Here is a 10,287-nt window from a genome sequence, read left to right on the forward strand (position 1 = left end):
TTTCTTTTTGTCTTACGTGAAGTAAGTTGGAAGGATTCTACTTTGAACATCCAAATAACGGTTTCCCCACCTTTGAAACTGGCAACCATTAATGTTGCCAGTATAAAATCAGTAAGAGCTCGTAATTTAGCCTTATTTTTTCTCAGCGATTTTGATGCTGACATTTTGTTTTTGCAAGAGACTAGGCTCACCTCTTTGGCTGATATCCATCTGGCCAAGAGGGACTGGAGGTTCGGTCCGAGTTTTTGGTCTCTTGCGGTTGAGCCTTATAGTGGTGTGGCAGTACTTTTTACTGGTATGATAACTTGCCGGCTGGTGGTTGAAGTAGAAATGGGGAGATGTCTGGTCTTAGACATCGCTGGAAGGGGGCAAAACCTCAGATTAATTAACATCTATGCACCCCAGTCGGCCTGGGAGAGGAGGCGCCTCTTTACAGTGATCAGACCTTTCCTTTTTACAACCCAGCCAGTAGTGTTTGGTGGTGATTTCAATACCATTGTTAGGGTTATGGACAGGAGTGGTACCAACACTCGGCTGGATTCTGACAGCAAATTTCTCAATAAGATAGTTAGTGAGGCTGGTTTGGTGGATGTTTACGTTCGACATTCACCAGATCTCACTGGGTTCACCTTTTATAAAGCAGATAGTCAGAGTAGTATCGATTTTTTATTTCAGAGGGTTTTACTGCCACGGCCCCTAGGGTACGGGCAGTGGAATTCTCGGATCACTGTACTCTATCGGTGGATTTGAATGTTTCAGATGCTGCTCCCAGAGGTAGTGGTATCTGGAGACTAAATTCGTCCATGCTACTGGAAGAGAGTGTAAGACAATCTGTTGAGGATTTTTTTCAGGCACAGATTACCATCCTGGACTGCTTTGACAACAGGTCGCAGTGGTGGGAGGTAGTCAAAAACCGTGTTGTTGGTCTTTTCAAGAACCTAGCCAGGAAAAGACAAATTGGTAAAAATGTTGCTTACCAACAATTGAGGAGAAGACTTGAAGTGCTTGTTTCGGAAGGCGGAGATCAAGGGGAGATCTCTGAGGTCAAGGCCCGACTCAGGCAGCAACAGTATGACCGTCTGTCCTCTCTGTATTTAGAGAGGGGTTATGGCAAATACCACTCGCCTGATCCTTATCTGAATTGCAGACAAGGTGCAGCTACTAAAATGGTCAGTGGTTTCAGGGACGGATCGGGTTCAATAGTGAAGTCCAGGCTTGAAATCCTATCCGTCGCTAGAAGTTTTTATGTTGATCTGCTTGAGGAGAAGCCAATTGACCAAGCAAGGATGGAAAGCTTTTTGGTCTCAACTCCGGGTCTGAATAATGCAAATGCTTCTGGCATATGTTTGGCAGAAGAAATCACCACTGAAGAAGTAGTGAGAGCCATTTATGGTCTCACCCAAAAAGACACCTGGTCCAGATGGTTTGACGGCCGAGTTTTACAAGGCTTTCAAGTCATTTCTGGCACCACAATTGGCAGAACTCTTTAATCAATGTCTTGCTGAGGGTGAGTTACCACCATCCATGAGACAGTCGGCTGTGATTCTTCTGTCAATAGGCAAAAATCCTGAGTTAATTGAGAACTGGCGCCCTATCAGTCTTCTCATGTTGACAGAAAGATTTTGGCAAAAATCTTGTTCTGGTGATTATCCCAAGTAATGTGTGTACTTTCTCGCCACCAGCACTGCTCGATTTCAGGGAAAGGTACCTTCTCAGCACTCTTAGCTGACCGGGAAGTCCTGAAACGTTGCAGGGCTGAGGGTTGGGGAAAGTATTTGCTGGCACTGGATCAGTCTAAAGCTTTTGATCGGGTTAACCATGAGTACTTGTGGAGATTACTTTGTGTGTACAGCCTGCAGGGAGGTTTTGTCGATTGGCTTCGTACTTTATACAAAGGGGCAGAGAGTTTCATGTTCATCAATGGCTGGGTTGGTGAACCTTTTGAAGTAAGTTCTGGTGTGCGTCAGGATTGTCCATTGAGCTCCCTCCTGTACGTATTTGCGATCTACCCTTTTGTCAGAAGGTTGAAGAGCAGTGTGCTCAGTGGAGTTCCTGTGGGCATTCCTGATGTCTCACCCTTCAGGGTTGTGGCCTATGCTGATGATGTGACTGTGGTGATCTCTAGGGCAGAGAAAGCGGAGGTAGTAGTCTCTGAGATTGCCAAGTACTCGGAAGCATCGGGCTCACAAGTCAATGCAGACAAATGTGAAATTTTCTGGATGGGGAATGATGGAGAGAACTTTTCACTTCCTGGCTCCTTCCCCGTGCCTCAGCCAAAAATTAAGATTCTTGGCATCGAATTTGAACCTGGCGATTATGGCCATCAAAATTGGGTTTGTAGGCTGAATGATGTCAGCACCAAAGTGGGACACTGGAAAGGTTGGAAATTGACCTTCAGGGAAAGGGTAGACCTGATCAAGAGTCATCTGGTTCCAATTCTCTTATATGTCAGTTACGTTGCAATTTTGCCTCAGTCTCTGTATATGAGGATTTGTGATCTGTTTTTCCAGACGTTTTGGGGAAATAGAATGAACATAATGCATAGAAGCATCATCTACAGGGCCAGGCGGGAGGGTGACTTAGACATGGTCAACCCAATCGTTTTCTTTACTCTGCTTTTTATTAAACACAATCTTGGTAACATGCTTGCAGAGAACCCGCCAGATTGGGTAGGCATCTTCCGGACCTGGTTTGGAACTTACCTTGAGAGTTGGGAAAGTGGTGGTTCAGTGAAAAGACTGACGTCACGTCATGAATACCTTCCGGCCTATGTTGTTATGTGCTTGAAAAAATTAAGGCAGTGGGGATTGACTGTGGAAGATATCAAATCGGTCGAGAGGTGTGTCCTTACGAACCGGGTGGTAGACTCATACTTTCATGATCCACTGTACTTAAGAGATTGCCCAAGCGTGAAATTGGAGGAGGGTTTGCGGCTTCTTAATTCATCTCGGATTCCAAATAAATTGTGGGATATTGTTTGGCTCTCTTTTCATGGCAAGCTCTACGTTAAAGGTAATGATAAGTGTCTGAAGGTGGATGCACGTGGATGTCCTCGTGAGGAGGTGTTGAGAAATCCATTGACCACTTTCTACCTCATTGTACTTTTAACATTGAAGTGTATAAACAGGTGGGTGGGAGTCTGGGTATTCCCTTTCTGGAGCGGCTAAGTTACGCAGAGTGGGCCTATGGAGCATTCAGACATCGCCACGGTTTTAATTTATGCACCTTATACTTAGTCAGCTTAGTTGTTAGGCAGCACACTTGGTTAGCACGGTGTCAGGTATCGCTCAGGCATAAAACTATTCCTGTCCAGGTGGTGGTAGGCAATATTCTGAGTAAGGTGTCTAGGAGCCGGGACTTGGGTTCTTGCATGGCGGAACATCAGGCCTCCTTAGCCTATCTGCGTCTCTCTTGGGTGAGCTTCCTGTTTCGTATCACCCTTTTCAGATTTTGATTCTTTTTACATATCTTATTTTTAATTATTGGCCGCAGACATAGTTAGAGGAGTATCCCTCCAGCTAACTTATGGGTGTTCTTGTGTGTCTTGTGATGATTTTGATATTTTCAGTCTCTGTGTTACCCCTCCTGTAAAGATGGCAGAATGAGTCGTTTTTTGTTCTGGGTGATAGTCACTTTGTTGGGTGTAGGGTGATGGATTTATGGTTTCCAGGGGCGTAGCAATAGGGGGTGCAGCGGTAGCGACCGCATCGGGGCCCTTAGGCCAGAGGGGCCCCGAAGGGCCCTCCCTCAACTACAGTATTAGTTCTCTATTGGTCCTGTGCTTATAATAATCACTTCTATATATACATTGAGTAGTGGTAAACATTAACAAGCTCTTCCCCATCCCCTTCTTGCACCTCTGACACTGTAGTTGCCATTGGCAGGTTTTGGTGCGCCGTATCAATTGTTATGTATAGAGTGTCTGGGGGGCCCCATTGTAAAACTCGCATCGGGGCCCACAGCTCCTTAGCTACGCCACTGATGGTTTCTGTTGTCCTATCTGGTTGTGGATGTTGTTTGAATGAATATTCTTCTGCTCAGATATATATTTTTGGGATTTGGTTGATTAGAAAGCAAGTTTCTTTTTTTCTCTGATGATAAACTTGAATTCTGTAAAACATATGGTTTCTTTATGTACATAGTATTGTTCACAATACTTATGTATAAATATACAATGTATACATTGATTATGTATGATTTTTTTGTGATCGTTATACAATACAATAAAATAATGATATTCATGATCTATTTGTATATATATTTTTTCAATAAAAAAAACGAATTCATCCCACCAACCTAGTATATGTTGGTAAAACCCACCCCATGCTAAATGAACAAGAGAAGAATCTTCCAATGGAAAACACAATCTTCTCTAAGGCACCTAACCCCCACCCTTTTAATAGCCTATAATAGTTGAAGGTATGCCCTAACTAGTGGAAAGGAGTACAAACTCCAGGAAAAATATCTGCTCTCCTAAAAAGGAATCCTCCCACCCCACCAATATGCTATAGATGTGGTCTGAACTTCACTTCTGACTTGGACCCGCACGATGAAGTCTTAGCTTCAGTCAAGACACCAGCAATAGCATAGGTGAATGGCCCTACACTGCTGAATTGTCAGCAAAAAAGTCCTTCCCAGATTAAGACACCCTCCCCAGGGAACAATTTCATCCCACCAACCTAGTATATGTTGGTACAACCCACTCCATGCTAACTGAACAAGAGAAGAATCTTCCAATGGAAAACACAATCTTCTCTAAGGCACCTACCCCCCACCCTTTTAATAGCCTATAATAGTTGAAGGTATGCCCTAACTAGTGGAAAGGAGTACAAACTCCAGGAAAAATATCCACCCTCCCACCCCACCAATATGCTATAGATGTGGTCTCAACTTCACTTCTGACTTGGACCCGCACGACGCCTTCCAATTCCCCTGACAATCACACATACCAAGAAGAGTACCATTTCTGGCTGCGAAGATACTGTTCTTGATTTGTGCGACAAATGGACTGCGCAGTAGAGATCAAAGTCTTAGCTTCAGTCAAGCACCAGCGATAGCATAGGTGAATGGCCCCACACTGCTGAATTATCATCAAAAAAGCCCTTCCCAGATTAAGACACCCTCCCCAGGGAACAATTTCATCCCACCAACATGATGTATGTCGGCTTCCCTCCCAGTGCTAACCTAACATGTGAAGAATCTTCCACTGGAAATCAATCTTCTCTGGGACCCCACCCGCACCTCCGGTTCACTATATATGTGGCGTCAACTTCAGTTAGACTTGGCGCTAAACTGCGTCTCCTACCTCCCCGGCATCACACACATACACAGCAGATTGACTGCTGAGATGTTTTATTGATGTGTGTGATAAGCAGATAACTGCCTCCACCAGTGACCTTCCACCAATAATTAGCACCCAGTGACCTCTCCAACCCTCCACCAGTGACATACCACCCTGCACTAGCAGCATCAAGTGACCTCTCCCACCCTCCACCAGTGATTTAGCACCCAGCGACCTTTCCTACCCTCCACTACTGACGGCCCACACTCCAGTAGCACCCAGTGACCTCCCACTTTCCATCAGTGAGATGTTTTATTGATGTGTGTGATAAGCAGAAGGCGCAGCAGAGATCCTAGTCACAGCAAAAAGTGACATCACACATACAGCAAAGAAACAAGGCCAATACCCTAACTAGCTGAAAGGAGTACAAGCTCCAGGACCCCCCCCCCCCCCAGGGAACCCTCACAAACCAGCAGTATGCTATATATGTGGCCCCAACTTTACTTCTGACTTGGACCCCCACACAACGCCTTCTATTTCCCCTGACATCACACATACCAAGAAGAGTACCACTTCTGGCTACAGACATACTGTTATTGATTTGTGTGAAAATTAAAGGAGCAGTACAGATCAAAGTCTCAGCTTCTGTCAAGACCCCAGAAGTAGCATAGGTGAATGGCCCTACACTGCTGAATTATCAGCAAAAAAGCCCTTCCTAGATTAAGACACCCTCCCAAGGGAACAATTTCATCCCACCAACCTAGTATATGTTGGTACAACCCACTCCATGGTAACTGAACAAGAGAAGAATCTTCCAATGGAAAACATAATCTTCTCTAAGGAACCTACCCCCCACCCTTTTAATAGCTTATAATAGTTGAAGGTATGCCCTAACTAGTGGAAAGGAGTACAAACTCCAGGAAAAATATCCGCCCTCCTAAAAGGAACCCTCCCACCCCACCAATATGCTATAGATGTGGTCTCAACTTCACTTCTGACTTGAACCCGTACAATGCCTTCTACTTCCCCTGACATTCACAATTACCAAGAAGAGTACCATTTCTGGCTGCAAAGATACTGTTCTTGATTTGTGCGACAAATGGACTGCGCAGTAGAGATCAAAGTCTTAGCTTCAGTCAAGCACCAGCGATAGCATAGGTGAATGGCCCTACACTGCTGAATTATCATCAAAAAAGCCCTTCCCAGATTAAGACACCCTCCCCAGGGAACAATTTCATCCCACCAACATGATGTATGTCGGCTTCCCACCCAGTGCTAACCTAACATGAGAAGAATCTTCCACTGGAAATCAATCTTCTCTGGGACCCCACCCGCACCTCCGGTTCACTATATATGTGGCGTCAACTTCAGTTAGACTTGGTGCTAAACTGCGTCTCCTACCTCCCCGGCATCACACACATACACAGCAGATTGACTGCTGAGATGTTTTATTGATGTGTGTGATAAGCAGAAGGCGCAGCAGAGATCCTAGTCACAGCAAAAAGTGACATCACACATACAGCAAAGGAACAAGGCCAATACCCTAACTAGCTAAAAGGAGTACAAGCTCCAGGACACCCCCCCCCCCCCAGGGAACCCTCACAAACCAGCAGTATGCTATATATGTGGCCCCAACTCTACTTCTGACTTGGACCCCCACACAACGCCTTCTAATTTCCCTGACATCACACATACCAAGAAGAGTACCACTTCTGGCTACAGACATACTGTTATTGATTTGTGTGAAAATTAAAGGAGCAGTACAGATCAAAGTCTCAGCTTCTGTCAAGACCCCAGAAGTAGCATAGGTGAATGGCCCTACACTGCTGAATTATCAGCAAAAAAGCCCTTCCTAGATTAAGACACCCTCCCAAGGGAACAATTTCATCCCACCAACCTAGTATATGTTGGTACAACTCACTCCATGGTAACTGAACAAGAGAAGAATCTTCCAATGGAAAACATAATCTTCTCTAAGGAACCTACCCCCCACCCTTTTAATAGCCTATAATAGTTGAAGGTATGCCCTAACTAGTGGAAAGGAGTACAAACTCCAGGAAAAATATCCGCCCTCCTAAAAGGAACCCTCCCACCCCACCAATATGCTATAGATGTGGTCTCAACTTCACTTCTGACTTGGACCCGCACAATGCCTTCTACTTCCCCTGACATTCACACATACGAAGAAGAGTACCATTTCTGGCTGCGGAGATACTGTTCTTGATTTGTGCGACAAATGGACTGCGCAGTAGAGATCGAAGTCTCAGCTTCAGTCAAGACACCAGCAATAGCATAGGTGAATGGCCCTACACTGCTGAATTATCAGCAAAAAATCCCTTCCCAGATTAAGACACCCTCCCCAGGGAACAATTTCATCCCACCAACATGATGTATGTCGGCTTCCCACCCAGTGCTAACCTAACATGAGAAGAATCTCCCACTGGACAAATGAAAGGAGCAGTACAGATCAAAGTCTCAGCTTCTGTCAAGATCCCAGAAATAGCATAGATGCATGGTCCCTACCCTTCTTAATTGTCAGCTTAAAACCCCCCTCCAAGATTAAGATACCCTCCCCAGGGAACTAATTCATCCCACCAACCTAGTATATGTTGGTAAAACCCACCCCATGCTAAATGAACAAGAGAAGAATCTTCCAATGGAAAACACAATCTTCTCTAAGGCACCTAACCCCCCACCCTTTTAATAGCCTATAATAGTTGAAGGTATGCCCTAACTAGTGGAAAGGAGTACAAACTCCAGGAAAAATATCCGCCCTCCTAAAAAGGAACCCTCCCACCCCACCAATATGCTATAGATGTGGTCTGAACTTCACTTCTGACTTGGACCCGCACGACAAAGTCTTAGCTTCAGTCAAGACACCAGCAATAGCATAGGTGAATGGCCCTACACTGCTGAATTGTCAGCAAAAAAGTCCTTCCCAGATTAAGACACCCTCCCCAGGGAACAATTTCATCCCACCAACCTAGTATATGTTGGTACAACCCACTCCATGCTAACTGAACAAGAGAAGAATCTTCCAATGGAAAACACAATCTTCTCTAAGGCACCTACCCCCCACCCTTTTAATAGCCTATAATAGTTGAAGGTATGCCCTAACTAGTGGAAAGGAGTACAAACTCCAGGAAAAATATCCACCCTCCCACCCCACCAATATGCTATAGATGTGGTCTCAACTTCACTTCTGACTTGGACCCGCACGACGCCTTCTAATTCCCCTGACAATCACACATACCAAGAAGAGTACCATTTCTGGCTGCGAAGATACTGTTCTTGATTTGTGCGACAAATGGACTGCGCAGTAGAGATCAAAGTCTTAGCTTCAGTCAAGCACCAGCGATAGCATAGGTGAATGGCCCTACACTGCTGAATTATCATCAAAAAAGCCCTTCCCAGATTAAGACACCCTCCCCAGGGAACAATTTCATCCCACCAACATGATGTATGTCGGCTTCCCACCCAGTGCTAACCTAACATGAGAAGAATCTTCCACTGGAAATCAATCTTCTCTGGGACCCCACCCGCAGCTCCGGTTCACTATATATGTGGCGTCAACTTCAGTTAGACTTGGTGCTAAACTGCGTCTCCTACCTCCTCGGCATCACACACATACACAGCAGATTGACTGCTGAGATGTTTTATTGATGTGTGTGATAAGCAGATAACTGCCTCCACCAGTGACCTTCCACCAATAATTAGCACCCAGTGACCTCTCCAACCCTCCACCAGTGACTTACCACCCTGCACTAGCAGCATCAAGTGACCTCTCCCACCCTCCACCAGTGATTTAGCACCCAGCGACCTTTCCTACCCTCCACTACTGACAGCCCACACTCCAGTAGCACCCAGTGACCTCCCACTTTCCATCAGCACCCAGCAACCTTTCCCACCCTCCACCAGTGACCTCCCACCCTCCACTAGCACCAAGTGACCTCTCCCATCCTCTACTAGCACCCAGTGATCTCTACTAGCCCCCACCAGTGACTTTCCACCGTTTACTAGCACCCAGTGACCTCTCCTGCCCTCCTCCAGTGACCTACCACCCTGCACTAGCAGCACCAAGTGACCTCTCCCACCCTGTACTAGTGACTTACCACCCTGCACTAGCGGCACCAAGTGACCTCTCCCACCCTCCAACAGTGACCCTCCACTAGCACCTAGTGACCTCTCCCACCCTATACTAGTGACTTACCACCCTGCACTAGCGGCACCAAGTGACTTCTGTCACCCTCCACTAGCACCCAATGACCTCTACCAGCCTCCACCAGTGACCTTCCACCATTCAGAAGTACCCAGTGATTCCCCATGCTACTGACTGTCTTTACAAAAGCTCACAATCTAATCCTACCATTGCCGTAGTCTACTGTCCTACCATAATAGTATTAGTCTATTAATTTTATAAAAATGTGAATTTTCAGCCACTCCTGATCAACGTACATAAAAAGTAACGGGAAATTCAATCACATTTCCAACTCGAACACAAATAAAACGTTTAATTTTTCTGTACAACCGATCGTTTTTATTGAAATAAAATCCACAGATAGAAGCGCTCAGTTCATACATGTGTTGATCCACTGTCTTCCAGAGTATCCTTTCAGCATGAATACACCTCAAAAGAAACGAATAGAGACCAATAATAGTGCAGACTGTTTTGTATAGGTTATTACACTGCCAGTGTGAACACATCCACAGGCTTACAGACAGTGTCCGGGTATGGGGGGCGGGGACCACCACAACAACTTTTCAAACACTTCCCTCCACACTTTATTACTCCCTGCTCACTGTCATAAAGCAGGGGTGAGAGTGGCAAGTCTGTGCTTCACTGTGATACCAGCTATCCGCTAAGCTCTGTGACCACCAGAATAGAAAAAGTTCATCCTAAGCCTGCTTGCAATATGTACCTCAAAAGACAAGCACAAAATGCCTCCAATGTGTAAAATCCACAATTTTAATCTTAACTTTAAAAGTAATGAGCTTACATGTAAAAA

Source organism: Hyperolius riggenbachi, chromosome 7 (genome assembly GCF_040937935.1).
Source record: "Hyperolius riggenbachi isolate aHypRig1 chromosome 7, aHypRig1.pri, whole genome shotgun sequence".
Classification (NCBI taxonomy): domain Eukaryota; kingdom Metazoa; phylum Chordata; class Amphibia; order Anura; family Hyperoliidae; genus Hyperolius; species Hyperolius riggenbachi.